The 27,348-nt window shown below is 36.4% G+C and overlaps 1 long non-coding RNA gene across 20 annotated transcripts in view; it reads left to right on the top strand.

The window, feature by feature from the left end:
- LOC137859117 (uncharacterized) overlaps positions 1 to 27,348 on the top strand; it is a 346,743-nt gene that overhangs the window by 124,984 nt on the left and 194,411 nt on the right. For 16 of the 20 annotated variants that reach the window (XR_011098165.1, XR_011098152.1, XR_011098167.1 and 13 more), the window contains exons 6-10: positions 12,051 to 12,246; positions 12,612 to 12,676; positions 13,012 to 13,105; positions 25,270 to 25,393; positions 27,125 to 27,266. This is a non-coding gene — a long non-coding RNA (uncharacterized lncRNA). Of the gene's footprint in view, positions 1 to 12,050; positions 12,247 to 12,611; positions 12,677 to 13,011; positions 13,106 to 21,433; positions 21,559 to 25,269; positions 25,394 to 27,124; positions 27,267 to 27,348 lie in introns of those variants that run through there. The other 4 variants (XR_011098160.1, XR_011098151.1, XR_011098164.1 and 1 more) reach the window with 4 other exon arrangements.

Genomic DNA, 27,348 nt, shown 5'->3' with positions numbered 1-27,348 from the left:
TGAGGAGCCATGGACTAAGGTCACAGACCGATGGCATCTTTTGAAATTCCTTAAACTTCTGAAATCATGTTGCTTTCTCCTTTACCATTCTCTACGTACACATGCTGCTGCAAATCCTTAATTTCTTCAGCAACAGATTGTACCAATACAGACTTTGTAACTCTCAGGTTTACTTACACTTAATATCTCAAAATCACAAAGCATTTTACCTTATTAGTACTGTTCTGCAGTTCATGGGATAAAGTATCACGGGTTGGAATTTTTGTTCTTCTGTTACATTTCAGTCCTTTTTTAATTCAAAGTTGTAGATCAGCAATAATGAGAGCTTAGGTGTTACTTCATCTAAAGCAAACTTCGCTGCAGGCAGCCTGGGCTCCCCTGTCTCTAAGCTCTCCACGTGCAATGTCTGTTGTATCATGCCTAGCAAAAATGAATTTGGTCTTCATTTATTCAGCAGGAGTATCGTGTCAGTGGCCTAAGAATCGAAGTCTGTTATGGATACATAATCTTCTTACAGTCGTATTAAGTAAATGAATGCCATGTTAGCTCCAGGGTCTCTATTTTTTTGATCATTAGCATATGATTATTTGCTTCACATGACCTCACTTTTCTGGCATGTACCACAAACCTGAAGAAATTTCTAGTATTGTCTCCAGCATATTTCAATCCAAAAATGGTATTCAGTTTTCATCTTTCTCTCTCCTTTTGTTTTTTTTTGCCTATAACATCTTAGAGGCCTTTTTTCTTTTTCTTTTACCTATCACTAAATAAAAACCAATCTGGAACCGAATGCTCAGTTCCAAACTGTTGAAACAAAACTTTAGAATTGCTATTAGAAATATCTTTTTACTGTTTTACAGATCTTATCTGGCACAATGTTCTGGCAGTCTCACAGTTTCATTTGCAACAGGAGCATTAGCATCCATGTAAACCATTCCTGCCATCACCAACAGCAGTAGAAGCTTATGTATCCTTGAAACAATCCTTTCACAGATAGCTTAATTTTGTGCTTGCTTTTCGATTCAGTTCTTTATTTCTCAGAACTTCTTGTTGAAATATATTTCCAGTGTATCTTCATATTGCAAAGATTTTGGACTTCATATTTGTAAAGTTCTCCTGGATCTGTTTTCCTGAAAGTCAATTCATTTTCCCTCTGTAAATAGAAGTCATATTTGTCTATCAAGTCTTGGGAAATCTGTGTTAATTTTTTTTCAACTTCTTAGTTTCCAGATTTTACATTCCAGCTCCTTTAAAGCTAATCTTCTCTGGTAAGAGATTCTCTTTATGCCAAGACTACCTGACCCTGTGGATCTGGTGCTTTTGAATCCCTTCTGGTACCTTCTCTGCATAGCTTTTTCATTCTTGGCTTCTTGTGTCTTGCTCTAATGCTTCCTCTAGCTGTCTGTGAATGACTTCAGAGTTTTCATCCCTTCTTGCTGCCACATCTTCTCTTTTCCCTTACTTGCTCACACTCTGTTGTAACAAACATTCCTCGGTTAATTTCTTCTGCATGAGCTTGTCTTGTTTCTTTTTTTGTCCTTGTGGGCACGTGGATATTCTTCCATGGATAGCATGCTTTTCTCATCTCATTTCTGTTCTGTATTTGAGGTTGATGAATCTGGAACTTGAAGTAAAATCGGGATGCACTCAGAGTCAATGTGTCTTGTGTTGTGGCCTGTATGATACACAGTAGCAGTCACTGAAATAAAACCTAATCACTTTATGGTTAGGCTGGAGAGATTTAAAATTGCTGCATTTTTGATCAATATTTTTCCATTCCCTTATTCTCTGATTTAGGTGTGAAAAATACAGACCCTGAAAACAATTTAAAATTGTTAAAAGCAGATTCTCTTCTTCCAGTTTACTTCGCTCATGCAGTACAAACTGATCTTGATTTGTGCCTTTACAGTAGCTGTTTCTGGAATTCATGAGAAGAAAAAAAACAACATGACAGAGTCAGAGATGAAGCCTGCTGCTTTCACATCTTTGTCTAGCACTGAGCTTGCTGCCTGGGCTCAATTAGGAGAAACTTCCACTGACTTCCATGAGTCAGGATGGCATTTAATGTGAATAAAGTCAGGAGAGTCTGCCATGAGTAAAAGTTGTGATACATCATGGATGCCATAAGTATAGCTGCCTGAGATATTTTACATTTCTTGTGTTAACTACTTCATTTGGGTAGCTGTTAGCTTTTAGGCATGACATGCTGCCTTACTGACCAATAATAAGATTGGGATGGTTGTGTTGCTAATCAGTGAAGGAAATGGTTGCAATCAAATTAATGGATCAGTGTTAATGAGTGTATCTGTCTGGTTGGAAGAGTGTTCGGTTTTGCTTGCTTATTTATTTTCTGTGATAGAATTACTGTGGACAAATGTTCATTTCAGCAGTATTAATAAGTTCATTAACATATAATCAGTCTAACAAATTGTGTTTTTAAAAGTTTAATCTTAAAGAGCTGCAAATAGAAGATAATTAGCTACATAGGGCTACAGCAATCACTGCTTAGTGGTAATTGATTGATTGAAAAAGTGGTAGGAGTTTTTAGGAGTAGTTTCAAAATGTGTAAGTGGTTATTAGAGTGAAAGCCTATCAGTGGCCTGAAGTATGTATTAAAGGTTATCTGATGGCTTTTACTGTCTCATTCTCTTGTCAGTTAGAATAGGGGATTTTTGCAGATATTAGAAAAACTTTTCAGTCTTGCTCTTTTTCTTGTAATTAGCAGATTGGTATGGGAAAATGTCACTAGGGTATGGTGATGTTTCCTGATGCGCAGGAGATAATGTTTCTGAGTGTAATCAGCAGCCTTTTAAAATTGATTTTGCAGCCATGATGTAATAAGATATCAAAGTAAAGTACTTCAGTAATTTCACGTAGTTTATTTTGTTTAGCTTTTGCAAATTATGTGAGGATTATCTATTACCTGGATAATCTTTACAAGGGTTTGAAAAAGAAGAGAAAACTGTACATACTCAAAAAAATATGTATTCTTTTGACTTGTCAATTACAAGTAGGTAAAGATTTTCCTACATTAGAGACAACTTTATATCCCAATGCATTAATTTCACTGAGTATGTATCTTAGAGTTTCTCTATTTGATAAACTGCAATAATGTAGGATTGAATACTCAACTGATATAAAAAGGTTTAATTTGCACGACATTCACATCTATGAAATCAGTATGTCCTAACTGACTGTTTGCCCATTCTCCCAGAAATGTGAGGATTCAGATACCAATAGTCCTTAGTTGGTGTTAGTTCATGTACGTAACAGGAGGCTGTCAAGAGCAGAGTAATCATCTGCAAAGAGGATACGTGAATGTTTCAGGACCAGGCTGAGCAATAGTCATAGGGATTGTAAGTTCACAGTGTGACGCCAAATGTGAGGGTATATTTTCATCCTAATATAATTCAAGAGCCAGAAGAAGCAATTGGAGAAATCTTATTACTGAATTACGATCTAGAGAAGGATCTACTTCAGAGAAGGAATTCTACCTGTGATAGAGTGGGACTTCATGAAATGTTGTAACCATAAGTCTCCAGACATACTACAAAAGGAACCCAGCTCTCTCCTCTTCGTTATTTTTTGACATCTCGATCAGTAGGCAGACACTCAACCATGATAAAGTAGTGTATCTGTCACTGTAATACTCGGACATCTCCCAAATAATATTTATTGTATTTATGGGTCAATTAATTTATCTGATATCCAAAACTGAACTGGAAATACAGAGCATACTGGCACATTCAGTCCTCGCTGGAAAAAAAAAAAAAAAAGACAACTAAAGATAAGAAGGGGTAGGGAGACACACAAACACGAAGTCTGGGACCCATACCATCATTTACGACCTTCTCATCCCATACCCATGAATTGGAAGATGTCTGGAGGATTCAAGAACATACAGTGAAGCTGCTGAGAAGGACAGAGAAGATGCTTTATGAGTCTCCTACTGTGAGAAATTGAGCAAGAAGTGAATGAATAATAGTCCCAAGATAGAAAACTATACCACAAGCAAGAAGACTGGAACAGCAGCCATCTCGGGCAAGAGTAAAATAAGGTGTAAGGAGCAATGTGACAGTGTGAGCAAGAGAGGTTCCCACTCCAAAAACTAATCAGAACCAGGGAGCGTGGATTTGAAGTAGAGCCAAAGCACTATACCAAAGGAATTAAATAGAAGCAAAAGTAGCAGCTGTCATCAGGAAGCAAGGAGAGCTTGATTTGTAGGCTAATGAAAAGTTCAGGGAACATGCTATTTGACTAAAAAACTTCAGAAATGCTGACTGAATCGGAACCAGCTCTGTGGTTCTGAAGGACATTAAGGTGTATTGTGGAGACAAGAGTCTTGAATCTTGGGCAGATGACTTGCTTGGAATTTAAGCTTAAATTGGTTTAAGTGAAACATCCATGTGCAGTAGGGTGGCCCTATGGGGGCCAGTGTTTTCCCACTGCGTGTGCTGACTTCTGGGTTGAAGACACAGGCTGTATAGCTGAGACGTGTGTAGGTGGGAAGCAGACAGAGATGGGTTATTCTCCCAGAACAGTCACAATGCTGCAAATGGGAGCACCTACTGAAACAGACAAAGCCAAGGGATCATGCTGAGAGAAGCTGGGACCCAGCATTGTGTCATCACGAGAGGATACTGCTGCTAGGCCTTTCTAGCAAAAAAAATATGGGAAGCTTTTAGGAGAGCTGCTATGCAAACAGCAATAGAGGAGTAATTAAAAATGACTTCATGAACCAGAGATAGTCAAAACCAGTAGGCATGGCTAGAACTTCATTCCCTTACTAACCTCCAAGAAAAATGTTGTAAGAAAGACTGCATGGTGCTACCCTAAGCAGAGATGCTGCCAAAAAGCCGTTTACTGAGCTGGGTTCAGTAACCAAAACAGCAGACAGGACCTACAAGGAGATGTCAGATGTTCCATATGAATGCCAGGAAGCATATTTATTTTAAGTTACGTATGATCTGAAGGTAATTTTTTCCTCCATTTCACACCTGTATACCTTTAATGAACGGTAATACAGTAATGGGCTTGTTTTTATGGAAGGTAATGAGCCCCAAAAACATTAATTGTGTTTGAGCCATACTTGTATCAGCTTGGAATCAGAGGTATTGAGGTTCTTTGTATGTCCTCCATCTTACAGGAATATCTCCTGAATTTTGGCAGTTCACAAAAACAATCAACTTTTCAGCATTTTAACATGCAGCTGTGTGTGTGCACTGCAAAGAAATAGAGGCAATAGAGAAAACAGGTGTGCTGCAATTCCTGCTGGGTTTGCAGTATGCTTTCACCCGCCTCTTAGCACAGGGACCACAGGAATAAGATCAGCATACAATCCCCATTGTTCTGAGATCATTAACTTTTATTTTATTTTATTTTATTTTATTTTATTTTATTTTATTTTATTTTATTTTATTTTATTTTATTTTATTTTATTACTATTTTATTTTATTTTATTACTATTTTATTACTATTTTATTACTATTTTATTACTATTTTATTACTATTTTTTTCGTTCTTAAGTGAAGAATTTTGTCTATAGTTGTAGGAATCATATGTTTATGACCGTAACAGTTCACATTTCATGGGGAACATATTTGGGGTGATGGCAAGTTCTTAGGTACAGCTTTCCTGTAAGAAGGTTGATCCTTGACCTTAGTCTGTTAAAAGAAAGAAACACGTTAGAGGAACAGATGGTGTAGCTTTTTACCACTGAGTACTGTTGTTACTTGAGTGGAAGATTCAGAAACTATTTACGTTTGTTGTTTTTTTGTTTTGTTTTGTTTTGTTTTAAGAACTGTGCTGTTAGATGGGAGTGCTAGGTAATCTGTGTACTCTATGATCCATTTTTAATACATTACATGGTATTGAAAAAATAGACCTATTAGGTAAAATACCAAATTCTTCAACATTGTCTTTTTATCTTGTCTTTTTATTCTTTTTCTAAACAAAAACACCCCCCAAAAAAAACAAACAAAGAAAAAAATCTAGGCAACAACTACATACAATGGTTCTACAAAATATTTTACTGTTCTCTCAAGTATATGTGGTATGATTTAATATGAAAATACACGTGCTGGCCTTTTTTTTTTAGTACAGGAAGCATTATTGTTAGCTATGTACTTACTCTGTAAGGTACAATGTTACACTGTTGATTAAATCAGTAATAGATACCGTTTATAGGAATTGCAGGAATCTGCATTAAGTATTCAAAATCCATATTAGCTGGAGAAGTAGCAGTGTCTTCTTACAGAAAAGAAATTTTGCTTTTAAGAAACAGATACGAAACCTCTTTAATGAATCTATGTGGAAGACACTAGGTGCATGCTTCCCTGCAGGAGTAAACTTCAGAGAAACTGTGTGAACACTGGGGCCCTTGTTGGACTGAAGGATGCAGTGAGTACTGACACGTTCCTGAATTAGCAGAGCTGAATTAATATTTGAACTCTATGGCTGGTTTGGCAGCTCTGACATTAAGCTGTGTTCTTGAGCTATTAAGCCTGCTTTGTGAACTGAACATGAGAGGAAGCATACAGTATGAAATGTGGTATGTTCCGGTTAGGAATGTCTTTATGCATGTCTTAAATCAGTCCTGGTTTAGGAAAATGTTGAAGCTTATGTTTAAATATCAGTCACTTCAGTGAGAAGAATGTGTGTGTTTTAGTTTTCTTAAAGTCCAAAGTTGTAATTACTGGAAATCATTATTAGAGAATGTCGTATTCCTTATGTTAATATTATCTTGTGATAAAATATAGTTGAGAATTATTAGGAGAAATTATTACCCTTCTGTACCATAAGTGAAAGACAGTTATGTGGGAATGAGGGGGTGTACTAGCTGAAATTATGAGAAAAATGATAAATGGAAACAGCAAAGTATTTACATTTTGAAAAAGAGTTATTCATAATGAAGTGTTTATTATACTTGCCACCTGCTTTCAGGGGCTGGGAGATATGCATATATAGATACACACACACACGCACACACATTTATTTATGTTTCTATAGAGCCAGTTAAAGCAAAGCAAGTTTGTTTGTTTGTTTGTTTTTTCTTCAAGTTTAGCTAGACAGTATTTTCAGTTGGAAAACATAATTTCTTTACCTTAGTTTTCAAAGTTTTCTGTTGAAGTGCAGCTGCTTCAGAATAAGGTATTATTCTAGACTAAGGAACAAAGTGGTTTTATTAGTGTTAATACCAGATAAAGAGTAAAATAAAATAGATAAAATGTGATAATTTACAAAATATAGTGTTCTATAATAATAATTTTGTTTACTGGAAAAGCATTTGAATCTAAGAAGTTTTCCATGGGAGAGAAGCAGGAGGACTATTACACTATTTCCTATGTCTAACTGAACAAGATGCATTTAAAATTACAGAGTGCTGTTACTCCGTGTGTCTAGATACTAAATCCAAATGAAACTGTCTCTTAAAAAGTAATGCATGCAATAGAGAAGTTTTCTTCTGTGCACGCGTCCTCCTTTAGGCTCCTCTTCTTCAGTGATTTTAAAGGAGTGATATTCCATGGAAGAAATGTCAGTTGTGTTACAATTCCTCTATACATTTTTGGTTGGATTTCATGGCTCAAATGTTTCCATTCATAGAATGATAGAAAAGTTGTGTTCTTCTGCCCTAACTGCATGCATTCTGTGACAGCAACAAAGTCCTCAACTTACAGTCTTAGATTGCTATTCCAGTGGAAGAGGTACTTTATGGCGAACTGCATATGATATGGTAGTTTTGGGTGAGCTTTAAATTACATGGTAAATATAGGATGTTCCATTCTGTTCTTAACCACGTAAAGCACCGTTCTGAATCAAAGCTTTTCTGCTAGAAACAACGTAAGTCCATTCTGGACTGATATTTTTAAATGGAAAAAAAAAAAAAGTTAATTAACATTTCTATGGACATTTGACCAATTGTCTTGAAATTTTGCCCGAAAGGTTTCCTTATTCTCCAAAGAGAATGTTAGAGCTTTAGAAATACGAAGATGAGTTTAAAGGTAATGCAGGGAGAAAAATTGGAAATTAAAATGTCAGATGCATTTAGCCCTCTCTCCATAATAAGTCCATTCACTGATTAAATTATGAGCAGACCCAGCTTTCTGTGTTCAGCATGCTTTTAGGCCAGATTTATGACACTTTGAGAGAAGTACCTGCTTAAGAGCCAAACCTAGGATAGTTTTGTTAGCTGTATTTTAATTTGTATTTCTTTCTTGGAAGTCCTAAGACACTGCTGAGTGCCTACATATTCTCAAGCCTCTCTGTATGACTGAGACACCAAAGGAAAAAAATAGGACCTAGTCTTAATGATATTTAAAATCTCATCTAAATCACCAAGCTCTTAACTTAGTGAAATACATTTAAGGTGCTTTAAGTCTGAAGCTGATATTTTAATTAAAAAAATATGCATGGAAATAACAATTTCAAAAGAGTGCTGGAGTGCTCAGCGATCTGCAGTCACTGTGCTGATGTGTAGGGTTGAGTGAACAGTGAAGTTAGAAGTTCTCATGTTCTGTTGAATGCTCAGTTTTAATGTCCTGTGGATTTTTGTTTGTTTGTTTGTTTGTGTTTTTTTTTTTTTTTTTTTTCTTTTTTTCCCAGTGATCTTTAACATTCAGTCAAAGAACAAGAAATGAGGATTGTAATGTTAAACCGGCTACCTCTGAATGAAGTCCTCTTTCATGAATGCCAGTTAATTTCTGGTACTGTGGTAGTTGAACCCCATTTATTTCACTGGAGTGAACAATGGATATTGCAACATTGGGAGTTTTCTGAACTTAAATGACAAAAATATTGTCAAAAAAATAACAAGACTGAAAGCTATCAGAGAAACAATTAAAAGGATGATCCCAGATGTGAGCTTATGGCAGATATATCAGCCATTCAAACACCCTTCTCTTGTCCTGCACTTCAGTGCAAGCAGCCAGTGAGTGGTGTCACCCAGTGCCTTGGATACCTGGGAGAGCACCATTGTGTCAGGACTGTGAGAGCTAGTGGCTGCCAGTCTCTTATTTTTCTGTTTTTGATTCTTTCAGTTGCCTCAGTTTTCCCTTTATTTCAGTTGTTGTCCCAAGTATCTCAAGTTTCCCTTGTTTTCTTATCTCTGTCTTCCCTTTCTTCCCTTCCAAGGTTGTGTTAGGGTTTGGCTGCTCCAGTTGCAAGAGGAAAATCAGTACAAAATTTATTTTTTTTCAGTTTGATTTGTGACAGGAAAGGTGACTGCATTGCATTATTACTTTTTTTTTTTTTTTTTTAACATCCATAACATTGGGTTGTAGTTTGCTTTTGCTTAGTTTTTGTTGTATATGCATTATAGCTGTGAGAAGAAAAAACAGGCTTTTTATAATGACATTTTTTCTATCTGTTCTGTAAAATACTAATTTTTGCATGTATACTTTCACTATTTCCACATTGCTGTGCTTGTAAATAAGTTATGATCACCAAAAGAATATTTCCATTGCTAATGAGAAGTACCTTGCTGTCAGATATAAATTATTCATTGCTTTTCACGTCATCTGCTCTTGATCAAAGAAACTTTTCTTTAATTCTTATAATAGTTAACAAATCTCCCTACATGTGAAGACTTTTTCTTCAGAATGTTTTTACATACTGTTTAATTTTTAACTTTTCTAAGTTTTGAACTCCACTTTTTTATTAAAAAAAAAGCAGCTGAGCTCAGTATACAGTATTATATAAGTGAAACTCCATAAACATGCATAGTAAATACTATATTTCTGTTATATCATTCTGCTGCCTAGTTTAATAAAGCCTCAAGATCCAGAGCTCACAGGTATGATGGCAATAAAACACGGTATTAATGATCTCTTATAAGAGAAAATTGACATTAGATCTAACGGAAAACTGATATAAAATACTGAGTCTAAAACAAGAATGCTTGTTGTTCTAAAATGTAATTCAGATCTTTTCTAAACACCCATTTATTGCATTTACTAAACATACAGGAATACAAACCTGTTAATGCACTGAAAACCAGAGATGGAGTTGACAAAGGCAAATGGTGTAAAGGCTTAGGTTTCACTAGCTGGTGATGAAATCATGCTACTTCGGGAGATGGGAAGTGTGGTCAGTAATGCAAGCATGTGATGTAACACACTATTAAAAAAGTCACAGAGAGAGGGGATCTGCTTTCGGCATCTGATATTTGCCCCAATTCCTTGTCTTTTTTTTTTTTTTTTTTTTTTGCCTTCCCCAAAATGTTCTTCCCTTTTACTCCTTTTTCATAGAGTTAATTTTCAGCATTTTCCTGATAATTTTCACATTCTTCTGAATTTTTTCTCAGACTTGGAAGATTTGAGTTGCAGTTATTTCTCTTTTCTTACATCATATACTTCTGCATGCTGTAAGGTAGCTGGGTACCATTTTCTCTATAGTCTCTGTTGCTCAGTCATCATATAACAATCATGATTTCAGCAGCCCACTGGCATGCGATTATGTGAGCATAGACAACATCTAGTCTCTAAATTAATGGCTATGTAGGTGAAATTGTTGGATGTGTATTTATTAGAATGGTTTGGATTTGGGCTTTTAATTTCTTTAAAAAAGTACTATTGACTGCACAGTCAAGGACTAATCTTACACTTCTTGCTAGTTTTGATAAACTAATATCCTTTAGGGTTTGATTTCAAAGCGTTTATTTTTGGTTGTACTAAAACAGAAATGGAACAGAGACTTACTGGCTTGATTTGAATCTCTTAGAATAGAACATAAATACATTGTTTAGCATTCTCTTGTGAATCAGGGTAGAACAAATCTTCTGTGGATTATAATCTAATGCCAGGATTTTATTTCTAGAACACAACTAGTAGGTTGAATTATGTTCACTTCCCTGTGTTGAAGCCTTTGATTTACTTCGGTTTCAAGACTGTGGAATAATAGAACTTCGTACTTGTGCTGCTTGTGCATAAATCTTTTCCATATAAACTAAAAGTAATGGATATAGCTAGTGTTCCTTATTCATATTCATTTCTGCCAACAAAGGGATTGTATCAGACAGCATGTGCTAAACTTGTACAAAGGAGGGACTTAAGTAATTACTTGGCTTTGGAAAATTGTACGTGTATGGTTTAAAGGATCACTAGTATTTAGAGGAATGTGTTTGGACTGCAGAATAACTTACCTCCATCTCTGTCTGCTGAGCCTTCCATAAAATTCAAGTACAGGAGCAATGAAGTGTATTGCCATAAAAACCCTTCATACTTTCCCCTTTCTATACAGTGGATGTGGCTCACACTGGCTGGACAATTGATTGCAGTCGGTAAATGCTGATCTGTAAAGCCCAAATGAATAATTTGAAACAGTTACTTGTGCTGTCTTGAAATTCCAAACCCAATTTCAGTAACATTTACTATATGCAGCTGTAAATTAATATTCTGAGGAGATGAAATAAGATGGTAGCATGAAGACACCACAAAGAGCCCTTTACATCAGCTGATGAGAATTTTCACAGAAATTAATATATAACATTTTGGTGTGAAATAGCTGCCACTGTAGGAGATGATATCATTGGTGTTTCATAGTGTTTCTGTCTAATGTCTCTATTTCTGACACTTCTTAAAAAACTGTTAGAACTCTGCATGTACTCACTAGGTCTGTCCAAAGTACTCGTCCCCAACCATAGTGCTTTTCCTGTTAGGAAGTTGTTTGTGAGCAGATTCTGAATTGTGCAAAGTGTCAGCTAGTAACAAAAGTTTGCCAGATAGTTTGCACGAACAAATCTGAGGTTGAAGTGCACTGTAAAATATTTATCTTATGCCTTAAATGACTTCTGAGAAGTCATTTAAATTATGGAAGATATTAAAAAAAAACTTTGCTATGACTTACCTGGCTTCTATACATGAAGCAAACAGTTTTTGCTTTCATTCATAACTGATGAATTAGACTGGCAAACACTGCTGAACTAAATGCTATGTTTGCTTATTACTTCACACATAAATACAAAAACTCAATGTTTTTTAGCCTGTAAGTCAAACATGCAGAAGCTCGAAACTTCCCTAATTACAGTAACAATTGAGCTCTTTCTCCATTTGCAGTTTGATACTATGCTGGAACTTAGAAGCATGCCTCATGCAGTGTGTGCACCTTTTCCACTTGGCATATGCCTGGTTGGCTTCTCAGAGAGAGCAGTGTACTTCCTCCTCACCCACGGGATGCTGTGCTGCTACCTTCGATGCCATCCTCAAACCCTTCTCTGAACATGAACCCCGCATTTCCTCATAGACTTCTCAGGTACCTATAACTGCGTTTTCCACATTCTTTCTCACTATACTCCTGCAAGATGAATGGCTGTTGGCCACTGTTTATGATAGAACTGCAGAGGTTTAATGACATGCAGTCTCCAATATTTTATAATCTTATATTGACTATGCTATTGTAATACATAAGATGCACATTTTAAAGGCAGCCTTAGACTTAGCAGGTTCCACTGCTATGAGTTTTATGTTGTATCTTTAATAACATTTTTTACATATCTGACGTGCTTCTGACAACTTTCTCAAAAAATAACTAAAAAAATAACCAGACCTGAGTCAAACTTCCTGACTATCAAGGTTCTGGCAGTGTGCACAGTGAGACTCCTGGGCTCTCCCCTACAGGCCCTGTGATATTGGGGATTACTGTGTAAATGCAGCAGCTCCAGAAGGCAGAGGACACTCTACTCGTAAGTTTCACAGATAATTGCTGGCACAGAGGGTGGAAGTTGGGTTCAGTTACAAGCTGCGATGGGAATTGGTCCAATGAATAGAGAATGCTCTGCCTGTGTCCTTCAAGCTTTAGATTCCTTCTGCACCATCTTTATATCCTGCCCCACAAAGAATCCTTTCTGGCAGACTTCTCATACTAGTCTCTTTTTCCTCATGAGAAGTATTCAAGCCAGCCCTGCTAAGGATTTTTAATGACATTTCTATTCTTCCTGCTTTCTAAACTGTAGACCTCAGACAGTCTTCAGTGCTTTTTGTCCAGTCTGTATATTTGCTCTTTCTTCTGTCCTAACAGAGGTCTGTTGACACTGTCCTATTCAAGCAGATGGAAAAAATGATGGCTGTGACAGAAAGGACAAGCTTCTTTCAAGTCTTTTTTTTCCAACAAGGTAAGAATGAGTAATCATTTCAAATAAAGTCTTTTTGTTTGTTTGTTTGTTTGTTTTTAATCTTTGAGATGTGGGGGTGGAGGCAACCATGATTGTCCTCAGTTGTGTTTAAAATGCATGAATAATTTTGGCTGATTTTTTTAAGTCAGTCTAGGACATAATTATGACTTAGGAAGGCTTTATACAATATCCTTGCATTTTTGAGAAATGTTAAATGATTACATAATTGTAGTCTAAGTAATACAAAATCTGAAGAGTTCTAGCATAAGAGGGTGTGTTACCTGTGCTTAATCCCAATGCTTTTGAAGGAGCCACAATTCAGTCTAATGGAATACTCTCATTTGCATGTTCATCACCTTTTATAATATGTCATTTAATGTGTTTAATATTTTCTATGCTACAATAACATTAATTATACAGTAATGTTGATATAAAACTTGTTTCTGTGATGTTACAAAATTTCCTGTGTCATGCAGTTTTGTTGATAGCCATTGCCCAGATAAAATGTACTGCACTACTGCAGTCCTCAGATCTGTCTTCATTCCTGTGTGTGACATGCAGTCACGGTCTGTCGTGTGCCAGGAGCTATGTGTGATGTATCAAGGAACATGATGGGAAGGAGCCACAGCACTGTGCCAGAGCTGGGACCTGTGCTGCCCCGCAATGGTCTGTTAGGAAGAGAATTTGCTAGTATGTTATCTTGGCTCCTGTCTGGCCACATCCAGAGGGAGCTAGTTTGTCAGTCACTGTTGTTAAGTCATGAAGCCAAGTAAGAAATAGATGGTTAGAAGTTGAAAGAATAACAAAAGAAGACTTCCTTGCCAAAAAGACAGAGCTCTGAGCATTTACAGAAAATTAAGCTTTATAGATAAATTATAATTAATGGTATTTCATTTATTTGAAGGGACATCATCAATATCATTGTCATTACATTATAGCACAGTTATTTTGAAAGAATGTCTTACAAGTTTCTTTAGGTATGCTTTCAGTTCTTGCATAGACTTCAATTTACTAATAACATTTTTGGCATTAGCCTGATGTTATTTTACTTAAATACATAAATTCTTATATAGTGCAATTAAAAATATTTTCCTTAGTGCTTAAGCATAATTTTAAAATCTGAAACTGCATATTATCACGTTAAAATCTGCAATGCAGAAAAAATTCTAGTATTGACAATAACAGAATAAAAAGACATGAGAAAGAGGGAAATGCACCAGAGAAAATCTGGGAGAAATGATCTGTGATATAATTTCATATAATTTAATCTATTATCTTTTGACCGTGATTAACTGGATGAGAAGCAATGGGCTTGGAATCTCAGAAACAAAAGCAAAAACATTTCAAGTTATTAGAAACTATTTGTGTCAGAAAGCAGAAAAATATATTGCTGGAAAAGCTGTAGAATCTCTAGTATTGGAGTTATTTAAGAACATGGTAGACACAGATGTGTCAGAATGAAATAAATATAGGCAGCTGGCAAGGGGATAGAATAAATAACCCTTATTTTTTGTCACTGGAAGCTATGAAGGCATTGAAGAAAGAAAATGAAAGTACATGCAATATTTTTAGTTTCACGTGGGGAAATACAGGCAAAGACTTTACATGACACGTGATGGGAAATTTCTGTGCAGTTCCAAGGATATTTTTACTGAGCTGATTCCTCAGTGCTACACGTTTAGAGATGAATTTGAGGGGCTCAGTAATGAACAAGAATGGGGATAAAAGGAGAAATGTTAATGAAATGTGGGTTTTTCCTTTTCTAAAGTATAATCCATTTTCAACTCACTTAACTCTGTTAAACTCCCTTGAAAAATCTCATTCCCCAGCACTGTTTTATAACTGGCTCGTGTAACCTGACTACAGGGAAAGAAAAAGCAGCATTACGGTATGGGATTTCTTTTCTGCTCTTTTCCACTTCAAAGGATAATTAATTTATTAAGAAGGAATTACTGTGGCTGGTGGACTTCCACTGTGGCTAGGTATCATCAATGTGTTTTCAGTCCTACAAATGCCTGTCATGTGCTGGAATCAGAGTTCTTGTCCTAAAAAGTCAGAAAAACTGGAGAAAGATATAAATGAGCGGAGTGGTTAAAGATGTACCTTTTTACACCTGAGAATTTCAGAAGAGCCTTAAGGGACACAGGCATTAATTTCCTATTCAAATACTGTATAGAGTTGAGTGCCTAACATCTTTTGGCAGATAAACCCCAGAGGTTTAGGACTGCTCTGTAGTGGAGTGGAAAAGAAACTTGTCCTATTCTCATACAGTTGGTGTAAGTTTAAATATTTCAAAAGCAAGTTAAACACTAATTTACTTTGCTTGGCAAAGTCACAGGGCCATTCATACGTGCTGCCCTCAGTCAAACCTCCTTCTCACCACCTAGGGTCTGACAGTGCTTCATAATGCCTTAAAATTTAAAAGCTCCATTCCAACAGTACTGAGATTTAGGTTTATTAAAAGCTCATGTTCATAACTCTACACAAGAATTCATTTCTCTTTTAGGGACAGAAATGAAAAGACTGAACCAACTATAAATGTGACTTACAAGCATCATGATAACAATTTTTTTTTATTTTTTTTTTTTTGTCCTAACTGTTGCCCTAAGAACAGGTTGGGTCCCCCCCACACACACACACCTTTTTTTTCCACCATTAAAGAGAAGTGCAGCTGGTGTCACCTGTCTATTAGTTGAAACTGAAATATTGCCATGTATCAATGCTCATGTCTTAGAGCAGTTAGACTGGGACTTCTGGCATGAGTATTTTGAGGGCAACTGCTACCAAATGGAAATCATCTTGTAGTTAACTTTTCCCCTCTCAGAACTGAAACATTTTCCATACTGAGTAATATGGTAAAGAACTACAATGCAACTGAAATACATGTACATGGTTCTTGGAGAGTGCTAATGACATTTACACTGGCTCAGGGGTTGCATTTACAGCAACCTCAGGGGTTGATCTTTTGATGTTCTGCTGATAAGATTACCAGCATTTCAATTCTTAAGAGTTTGAAAATAAATCCTTAGAGAAAACAGCTACATCCACAGCATTTTATTCTTACATTTGATAAAGGCCATTATGATGTTAGAGAAAATACTGTTTGTTCATTAAAGTGTTTATCAGGACTGTTGTGCCCCTGAGAACTTGAGGAATCTTGTTGATCTGGAATGAACTTTCCTTTCCTGCTCTGTGCCTCCCTTTGGCATAACATCCCTGAGGAGGCAATGTCACCTACTTAGTGTGGTTCTGTGGTATTTTTGGCCTGTAGATTCATGTTAACATTAAGACACCATTTTCTTTGTGCATTAGGCAAAAATCTTGTCTATTGCAGAGGCAGCAGTACTGACATGACTATTAAGTGAGGCTAAATGAGCCTGCAGTATGCGGTGGCCTTCATTGCATGGTTACATAGCTGACGGTCAGAATTCAGATGTGGATTTCTTTCAATGGAAAGAAATGTGGTATATCCAGAGGACATTTTTTTCCATCACTGGTGAATTTACTGTAGGTGATTGAAAGGTAGAATCTTAAATACAGATTGAATTAGTTGTTACTATACTCATTTCAACTGGGCTGGTAGCAACAAGCAATTAAAAGTGGGCATTTAAAACGTGTTAGTGGTCATTTTGATTCACAAATGGTCTGGTAAATAATTTCTTTTACAGAAAAAGTTCCCGTTAGACTTCAGAAGAAACTGATCCTGAACACCAACACTTCAATATGTTGCCAGATCTCACGTAACTTGTCAAACATTTATATTCTGTGTTGGGGAGAAATGATGACTTAAATCTAAAGGGAGGTGTTTTTAGTTCGATGATCTGTTAGACTCGCATCAACACAATGTCTCCAGGTATTTTAAAAGCATCAGCATTAAGCTGATGGGAGAAATTACAGAAAGTGATTTGAGGGTGATATAAGTAATAGCATGGGAAGAAGCTAATTGGAATTGAAAGATTCTTGAGAAAGTGAGAGTTACTTGCATAGGCACTGGGATACAGGTTTTTCAGCCTGGTGGTCAGCACACTTACTTTGTAGTCACAGTGAACATTTAATTTCCTTTAAGCAAAGCTCAAAGCAGAAAAGAAAAAGCCAAAAGATAGAAGTTCTGTTCCAGTTCATGCCAGAATTACTACACATTCCATGTTCCATTTGTATTCCAGAGCCCTGTCACCTTGCTGTTTCTTACATGATCAATATCTTTTACCCTCTACTGCCAGTTCACACGGTTCAATCAGGCCAATACTTCTGCTCCCAGTTAGGCTTGATAAAATAGCAAGATTTGTTTGTGAAAATGTTAATGATCTATGGCTTCTGTCTGCAAAGGAAAAGGCATGACCTGCCAGCTTTGTGGTGAGGTATACACCATGCAGAGATGGTTTGTATATCTTTTGAAAAAAGAGAATTTAGGACTGGTCATTCAGAAAACTTCACTGTATGAAAGTACATGAAAAATTGGATAGACACAAAGAGTTCTGTGGTAGAGTCTCAACAGATGTTTCGTTAAAAGACACACTGATTTTTTCCAGCAAAGTATCTAACCCTGTCTCTGGGGCTGTTTCCTGACATCAGTCTCTCTTTCATTTCCATAGTTTAAAAATCTGTTTTGGATTTCTAGAAGAGGTTAAGAACTATAAAGCTAAAGTAAAGGGTAATTTACAAATGACTAGTAAGAAAATCCATGGATATGGAAGGTTTTCTAAATTATATTTGTTCAAGTTATGCTTATGTAAAAGCTTCAGCATGTTGTGGGTTTTGGGTCTTCCTCTTCACTTTGTTAGCCAGGAGAACAGCATACAGAGAATCCATAACTTGGCTACCCCTCTGCACTTCTGTTCTCTGCACTGGGGTGATTTCCTAGGGCTGGTACCAAAGGAGAAACAGGCTAGTTTGCATGGCAGATTAGTTTGCATGGTTGTATTTGGGGATTTTGCCAAACTGCTTGGTTTTGAGTTTTACTTGTCTTAACAAATTAAATTTAACTTGAAAACATAAAATTTGCTTAAGTTATAAATTGCAATGCAGTCTGTTGAGGCGTATCTTGTAATTGATCTTATGTAATCAGAGATGATAATTAACTGAGGACTTTTTAAATACTCCTTTTCACATCCAAGAGGAAGTATCCCAAGATTCAGGAGGCTGTCACTGCTCAGTTCTACTGAGGATAGCTCACTGGCAAACAGTTTTTTGCACTTAAGCACACTATTAATGTATGGTTTAGTTGTTTACTTTGTATTGCAAGGATATTTTTTTTATTCTGTACAGGATGTCATGCAAATACCTAAATTTTGTGACCATCAGAGGTGTGGATTTTCTAAAGAGAGATAGAGATGGTTACATGGTGTGTGTAAAAGCATGCCAAAATGATCCTCAGCACTTTGTTATTTTATATTTTAATCTAAGTTTATTTTGATTTAAAAAAAAATCAAGACAATAGGCTGTTAAAACAAATAATAATAAAAATTACCTCACAGTGGTTCTGTAGTAGAAACATTAAAAGCAAGAAATTGCAATTGAAATAAGATTTACTTGTCTTTCAGTTTGATTTTTCTTACAGGTGTAAAATGATATTACTCTGTTTATATGCTTGAATTTGTTCTAAAAAGCACTACAAATGAGTGCTCAGAGGCCAAGAGTTGAATATACATAAATTGATTTAGTCTGTCTTTGAAAGTAACCTTCTTTTGTGCTTACATTACTTTCTGCTCTCAAAGAATTGTTGATGCTTTTGTACCTGTAGTTAGCAAGGGAATAGTGATGTGTGAAGGTAATAGTATTTTCTGCTAAAATGATAAAGCTTCTGAGAATGATGCTTGCTTTAATACAAGAGTTTTGCATAGGAAGATAGGGTGCAGATGAGATGAGGCTTAATTAAACAATACAGAGAATAATAAAGGTATTAGTAACAGTCTCAGCTAATGAGGAAAAGGCGAAAAACAATCTACCCTGCTTTATGTTTCCACAAGACAGTGCTTCATCAGAAATGAAAATGAAATAGAACTGCATCCTGAAAACAAGCAGGGTACTACAGTGCCTAAATTTTAGGCTCCTATTCTTTGGAATATGTAAAGCTGAATACATACCACACATTCTGATTGCCTTTAAAGTAAGAGAGCAGCATTTGAATTTAGGCGTCCTGAACTTATAAGGCTGCTCATTTGGATGTACTGGAGGGGGGAGGTTGGTAATTGTTTTCCCTTATGTTTAGAAGTTCTGGAGCTCCCAAATCCTTCCTAAATCCTTGTAGAGATGTGGCCCATTCTCTTTAGTTTTATGTGCACGATAGCCGTGAAATACTGAAAGAAGTTGGATATGATAGTATCATAAAGAGTCTATAAATAGCATTACAGTCTACATTATGTTTCCAGGAGTTGTGGTGCAATTATCTGTGCTGCATGTTGAGTGGAGCAAGAGCGAAAGGAATGAGCTGCTGGGAGAGGAATTCAGGTACAAGGACGATGTAATCAATGTCCGTACATCATCACCACAGATATTTGCAGCTGCATGTCTAGAGGTAGTCTTCCAAACTGAAGACTGATTATGTAAAAATGGTTGATTGTGTATTCCTTACTGTACATTAGTATCCTGAATTATCCTTGATGAGAGAGCTACTAGTGCTTCATAAGAGAAGCTCTGTACAGTTGGAAATTGGGATGTGCTTGGCCATTACTTTAACTGAGGCCAGAATTTCACTGCATATCTAGCTTGGTAGGGTGATTTAGGTCTTCCATTCTTTGACTCCACTATCTTGTTCATTTAGGGGCTTGGGGATTTTCTTGTTTCCAGCTGGAAGAATTAAAGTAAATTTCAGTAATCTTTTCCAGCCTTTTCTTTCTCTGTTCTGTAGAGATTTGTATTCAAAAATCGTCAGACATTAAAAATCCACATTTCATTTGTGATTGTCATTTAAAATTTTGTCCAAAAATACCTTTGTTTACCATCTCGATGTAATTAGATGCTCTAGGCAATAAGATAGATGCTGGAATTTTTTGCTTAGTTCTTTTGAGGTGCAGAGATGGCCCTTGTTGCAAGCTCTGTAACTAATCATGCATACTGTACAGTATATATAGCTACATATAATAAGCTGTAGGTCTGGCAGAAGCCTGATGGTTTGGGAAATACAAGGGTGAGAGGCACCAAAGAGATCACAAACTACATAAATCATTGCTTTGGGATTTTTTAGGCTATAATTTCAGAGGGCATAGGTTTAAAATTCTAAATGGGAAAGGGATAGGTTGAGGAAAAAAAAAAAATGACAGCTGCTGGAGATACTTTTTTTCATTGTGGGGTTTTCTCCTTGTTGACCATGCAGGGTTCCTCAAGCTCTTTTACTGTGAGGATCAATCTTGAGCAGAAGCATTTTTTTCTTAGTAAGTAGATAGTAAATTGGAATAAACTGATTTCTTTCTTTCCTAACTTGTACAGAAAGTTCCATTTAGCAAAAGTGGGTATGAAATATAACCATGTAATAACTGTATCAGATTGTAGCCAGATCAGGAGAACACCAGCTCTGAACTCTGTGGTCGAGATAAACGGATACCTGAATTCCAGAATGTGGTATCACAAATGATTTTGCTTCTAAAAAAGTTTATGGAGAGAAGGAGAAAACTTGAAATGGTTTAGAAATGTTGCTCCTGAGAAGGACGAAGTAAATGGATAATTATTGGGGTGGGGTCTTAATATATAAGCTGATTGTAAAACCTGTTAAAGTCATCAGTGTAACTTCTCAGTAAAGTCAAGACTGCAAGCCAATGACAGATTTTGAAATGTAAAATACATTTTGGTGGTGTGTGGCATTGCAGACTGGTTCTGTTCCATGTCTGTCTAGCTGCTCAGCTCTGGAGGTGATTTAAACCAATGCAGAAACAGTACTTCCATCTTTTTCCCCCTGCCTCTTAGAAAAATGGAAACTAAAGTAATAGTACTGGTAAAAAGAAAACAAACAAACAAAAAACAAACAGAAACACTTCCTTTTGCCCTTTCTCTGTTTTGTCTCAAGGATCAGCCTTTCTGCACGTCAGTTTTCTGTGGCTGATGGAAGTCTTTTCCTCTTACTCTACTCTGTGCTTAGAAGTAATAGAACATGACAATAGGGGACAAGTGTCGTGTTTGTTGATGTTGAAGCGTTGTTTCTGTGTAGGGTGCTTTCTGCTTTTGTCAGTTTTGTGTGGCCTGGACAGCGAGGCCCCTTCCTGGGCGCCCGGCCGCAAGGCAGCGCGCTGCGCCCGCCAGGCGCGGCTTTTGGCGCCTTCCCGCCCAGCCGTGAGGGGGCGCGTGACGGTGGCTCGCGACCAACCGTTGTTTTTTTCGTTGTTTCGTAATTTCCGTTAACGGCCGGCGGGCACGCGCACCCCTCAGGGAATGTCGAACTCCACAGGGAATGTCGAAGCTCCGAACTCCCTGACACTGTGAGGAGAAGCCCGAGGCTCCCCATGGTTCTTGGCGGTGAAAATGTGAGGAGTCGAGAACTTTTCTTTCTTACTGCCCTTTCTAGTCGCGTAGGGTGTGAATCTGCCCCCTCCTTGGAGACGCGCTGAAGGAAAGCTGCTCTCCCTTTCCTTTTTGTTCTCTGTGTTTGGAAAGTATCGGAGAGGAGACCAACGACTATTGCAGAGAGGGTATTTTACTGCATGTTGGTCAGAAATTGTTACCATGTCTAAAACGGAGCTTATGTTGCTTGATGCTACGTGTTAAAAAAAGCATGTAAACTTGCTTTTGGAAGTGTGTCAGAGGGGTGAAGCTCCTCATGTGGCAATGTTTGTTAAATGGAGCAGTCCTGCTCCTCACAGTTCTGCTCCACAGGAGGGAAAATCTTTTTCAAGTGGTGTGGGATTGAATCAGTGCATAGAAAAACATTTATTTTTAGTCTTTTATAAGGATGTTGTTACTGATAAAGAATAAAACAGTTAACAATCTTAGTAACGCGTTTTCAACAACTGTTATGCCTCTTATATGAGGCTGTTTCTCACCTTTAGATATTATCTAGCAGTGCTACAGGTACAAAGTTCCCCAGATACAGGAATCCGTTGTAAAATTTCTTGTAAATTAAGAGAAAAGTTTTTGTATAATATAATTCTAAATTCAAAAAAGGAATCTGCTGTAATTTGTGTTGTGTGTTATTCCTGAACAGAAAATAACTTGTATTAAACTGAAAAAGTCATAGTTTCCTTTTATTTCTTTTGTTTTCCCCTAACCTTAAAAGCTGTCTGTGTATCAGCTGAATATTGAAACATTTTTGGAAAGGCTTCCCTATTTCAAGGGACATAAGCTATTATTTTAAAGCAAATAGGATTGGACTGCTTATATTGGGTGTTACATTATACAATCATTGTATTACAATGTTTTGAATTGCAAATGTGAGGGAAAGTCTGTTTCTAGTAAATACTCGTTCTACAACTGTTACCCAGAAGTGTTTTTGTGTGGTTTTGGGGACTTTTTTTTTTTTTTTTTTTTTTTTTTAAGTACATAAAATAAGGGAATTTGCACAATCAGATTCCATTTGTACATCTATCAAACTCAGTGTGGTTGTCTGTTAGTCCTCACACCAGCTGCATGGCTCTTGCTGTTAATGACATAGGGTATAAAAATTCTTCTTTTCATCATTGTTATCTCACCAGTCATATTTAGGCATTTTTTTTCCACAGTTGCCCTGTATTAGAAAACAAGGATATATATCAGGACAAGAATTATTTAATGTTTTCCAAAATAGAAGAATTCTTCAAAACTGCATTTCTCTGCTGGAATAGGCAATGATCTTGGGATAATTACAATGATAAGTAATGATTGCTATAGTTCAGGTTATATGGCCCTAGCATTAAGTATGTTTTTATGGCAATAAGAAAATATTCTTGAACAGGAAAACACTCAAGATTGTGAGATAAAAGAGCTATTGTGGCAATAGCTCTGGTATTAACAGTGTTTTAGTGCTTTAGCAGTCCCATTCAAGGTCTATTTAATGGCACTGCTATTCATTTACTTAAGAAGTAATGCTGATTAGCCTGGTTTTATTCTCTACTACATTTTCTGTTTAGTTGCTGTGTTTTTTGTTTGTTTGGTTGTTTTTTTTTGAGTCATGTGAGAGATTCTTTCATGCCGTCTTTTCCCATGTAGGGGTTCATCATTGTCTCAGTATGTAGAGTCATTCTTAAAATCTGTTAAAATGCCTTCAGCCTTTGAAACAGCAGGTAGGAGCTGAGGAGAAAAATACATTCATACCTAGAGTTTCTAATTAACTACAGGATGTCCATATGACTTAAATCCCTTGTTGTTCTTAGGGAAGTGATATGCTACCATTTAGATTTCTTTCCCTTTCTTAAAAGCTACTCAGTAAGCACAGTGATAGGCTCTTTGTTGTACAATATTAGATTATATTCCCCAAAGTATAACACAGCTGCGGTATCTGCAGAATTCAGGATTTTAATAAAGATGATTTATACTGTCTTTGACAACAATGAAACCTATTTGGCAAGTACAATAGAATAATATGTCAGAGATTGATTTCTTAATATACTCTGAAAATTTGACTTCTCTTTAATGTATTATTTTACACTAATTGGTTAATACAAGTATCATTCATACAATTTTGAACTACTTCTTTCAAAATGTATTTTAGAACAAAAAAAAACATTTATTGATCAGAAGACATTTCATTATTTCTGCCTTCTTTTTTATTTCTCTGTCCTCAAGCATCTAAGCTTTTATTTTTCCCCTGTCAGAAGTAGAAATCAGATGAATTATTTCTGTGGCTTAATTTTAAAACTGTTATTGATACTGTTTGGAATATTTTGCTACAGTTCATTTGATACTGTGTAGAGTAACTTTGTATCACATGGGGTGGGGGAGTGAAACTAAAATTACGTAGTAGCTAAAAGCTCATTGACTGTACATAACAGCTGCTCTGTTAATGATGATTATGATTTGCAGCTTCCAGCTTCTTCGAGTTTACAGTTACTGAAGTTAGTATCAAGTGTTTTATTTGAAGTCACCCAGGAGATAAGATAGAGATAAGATACTCAGTATGTATTCAAACATATTTAAGTACCTCTGATAGCTTTTTTTGTGGGTTGCTATCCATCACTGGAAAGCACTCGACAAAAAATTCAGTGTCGTAGAAGGACAGGTTTCCAATAAGTATAAGGCTCAAACCAGCATGGAGAAATAGGTGTAGTCTTCAAGACACATGATGTAATTGATTTTTTATTTTATTTTATTTTATTTTTGAATGGCTTCCTTGTGTTAGTTTATGATGCCATGATTTTTCTGGCTGTTCTTACTAATTCATTGCATATTGTGATAATGGAAAAAATAGCAGCACAAGCATTTCCAGCGTCTCAGGGTTCTTTTCTATGGTGTTTCGTGCAGAACATCGTTCATGAAAAAGATGTTTCTGCTGCCTATGGATCCTCCAAAAGTATAATACCAACTTCAGTGCTGTGGTTCAAAAAGTTCCACATAAACCAAGCTATAAAGAGGGTTTTAATAACCATGCTTTTTGTTGTTGTTTTCTAGAAAGTTACTTTGCTATTCTCAGCTTCCTTTTGGTATTTCTGAAGGCACTAAATTTGTCCTAACTAGTGCTATATCCAAAATATATGTGTGATGATTTTTTTTTTTATCTCACTAGAATTCTTTGTGCTCTAAAAGGGATGTTTGTTTGAAGGCTTTCTGGCAATGGCTTTAAATAATGTTTGGATGTTTTCTGTTTCAGATCATTTTCATTAATGAAAATGTTTCAGGTTCCAATTCTGACAAATATAATATTGCATGCAAATGGTGATCTTGGTTTACTCAATTGTTTTGAAAGAGAAGAAATTTTAATTACTTTCTGTAATTAATACAACAGAGGTTAGAAGCATCCAGTTTTCAGCAGATGTTTTTCTAGGTCAAAAATTCATAGGCATAGCATTTTTCTCTGTTTTGAAGATGATTGTTTATAGTGTGACATTTTCTTTGTCTCTATAAATACATTATTGCCTATTATATTTTGGTTTTTTTTCCAGAGGATTTGATTATGACTTTTATCGTGCAGTTCTGCGAATATCTATAGCTTTAATATTTAAAGATGAGATTCTCAGGTCATCCACTGTTATTTCCAGCACAACTGAATAGAAATGCATATGGAGCTTTATTTGATTTATCTCTCTCTCACTTGTCTGTATTTTTAGGTGGAATGGCAGTACTATGGTCTCAGAACTGTTTTGAATTGTCCTGAATGAGGACAGAGCAAAAGGAATGTTCTCTTCGGTTGCAGAAAAGAAGTCAAAGTTTGTGGTATCCTCTTGCTGGTGTGTAAGTAATTACCTACTACATAAATCAGAGGTGGATAGGACTCAAGATGTCCTATAGTCTATGTGTCTGCCCTGTGAGTGTCATACTTGGATTAAAATGTCAGTATTATACAGTATTTTTTAAGTTGTCACTAATAGTATTGTTAGCAGGGAGCCCTTAGACTGCTAGAGCAGTTTAAATAACATGGTACATTCTGCAAGTGCTAGGTCCTATGTTCGTTTCCAAATCCATGTTTTTGGTAATGGCAAAGGAACTGAAGACCTTGTGATTATTTAAGCTTTTCCTTCCAGTGGGCTCTTGAAAACATGAGTGTCTTTGATAATATTAAAAGTGCTGCTAATGTCCCATCTTGTTGAGCACTGGCAAAAATCCCAACTGTCACAGGAGCTCCAGAAGAGGCTGACAGAAAGGCATGCCTCCTGAAAGTAGCTATGTAATCTGGGTTAGAGTTGTTCACGTACTCTTGTAAGCAGCATTAACGTGTTACCAGTGATGAGTCTTACCTGGATGAATATTACAGAGTTCTGAGGTGCTTTTAGAAACATAAAATAGAATATGCTGTTTGAATAACTTTTTATGTAAACAAATGTCTATAATGAAGTATATATACCTATATAAGAATACGTCTAAGAAGGTGTTCATCATAATTGTGAGTAGTAGTATCTCAGCAAAAACACTGCTATATGCGATTTGTATTCTTACAACTCAGCAGCTATAATGAATCTTTTCTGTGCCAAGCAGTAGAATATAAGTTCATATTATAAATTTTAAAGAAAAAGAATGTAACTCATGCTTTAAACTGTAGAAGAGAATTTTTAACATCCCCAAGTTGTTTTCTTAAAATAGGTTATTATAATAATGCTGTGATTAAATGGTACAACTTTGCTGAAATACACAATTTAGAACACAGTTGTCAGCTTTGGGAATTAATCTGTTTTAATTTTTGCCCAGGAAAGCCTTGGCACATTTGCATGCTACACAACTGATACATATATATGTATTGTTTTAATCATTGCTAGAAAGGTGGTTTAGATGCATCAGAGAATTTACCTATGTACCTGTTATTGCAAGCAGAGTTTAGGACACCCAGGTGCATCTAAAAAAAAAAAAAGTGTTTTCTGAAAATGATGTGCACAAGGATTGGAAAGAGAAAATCGTCTAATTCTAGCTTGCCATAGTCATGAGGCCAAAATCTAATCTGGTTTTGTACTAATAAATTGCAGAATACCTTAGCAGAATTTCACTAGATAGTGCATGGAGGGACTGTGAACTTTACACAAGATCCACAAATAATTCGTATAAGCTGAATGTGATGAAGTGTATACCTTATGCTCATCTGAAGAGGATTAACATGGAATCAAATTATCTCTTCCAGGTGTGACTGAGTAGCCAGTTAGAAACAGCTGCTGGGAACTGTGGTGTGATAGAACTGAGAAGAGTTTCAAAGAGACAAAAAAAAAAAAAAAAAGGTCATGCAGCAGCAGTAGGAACAACATGGATAAACTACAAAGGCAGGAAAAAGTGTTCTTTGGTTATTGGACAAGAACAAGGAGGGGAGTCCATAATTAAAGATTCTTTTGTTCTGTGTCACAGGGAATGGGATGTGAGAACTGCAGAGCTAGTGGGCTGAGGATTCCTGTGTCCTAAGATAGCAGAGGGACACCATACTGTGTATGTGACCCCTCTGGTCTTTGGGTTATGATTTAATCACAGCACTTTTTCCCCTTTCAGGCCCGCTTCCTCTGGATGGGAAGACATAATCAAGTGACATCTGCACGAAGACTAGCAGGTCTCACTCAGAGGATTCTGTTGGTGCCTTATCCTTCCTGGATGACATAAAGATTCTACAGTGAACACTAAGAACTTCAAGCAGGTAAGTGATTCTGAGAACATGTGTCAGCCAGTGAAACTTGGACAAGCATGTGTATTTGGAAAGTTGTAGGGGTGGCTGCTGA

Source organism: Anas acuta, chromosome 7 (genome assembly GCF_963932015.1).
Source record: "Anas acuta chromosome 7, bAnaAcu1.1, whole genome shotgun sequence".
Lineage (NCBI taxonomy): Eukaryota > Metazoa > Chordata > Aves > Anseriformes > Anatidae > Anas > Anas acuta.
This window is presented reverse-complemented; position numbering and strand designations above follow the sequence as displayed.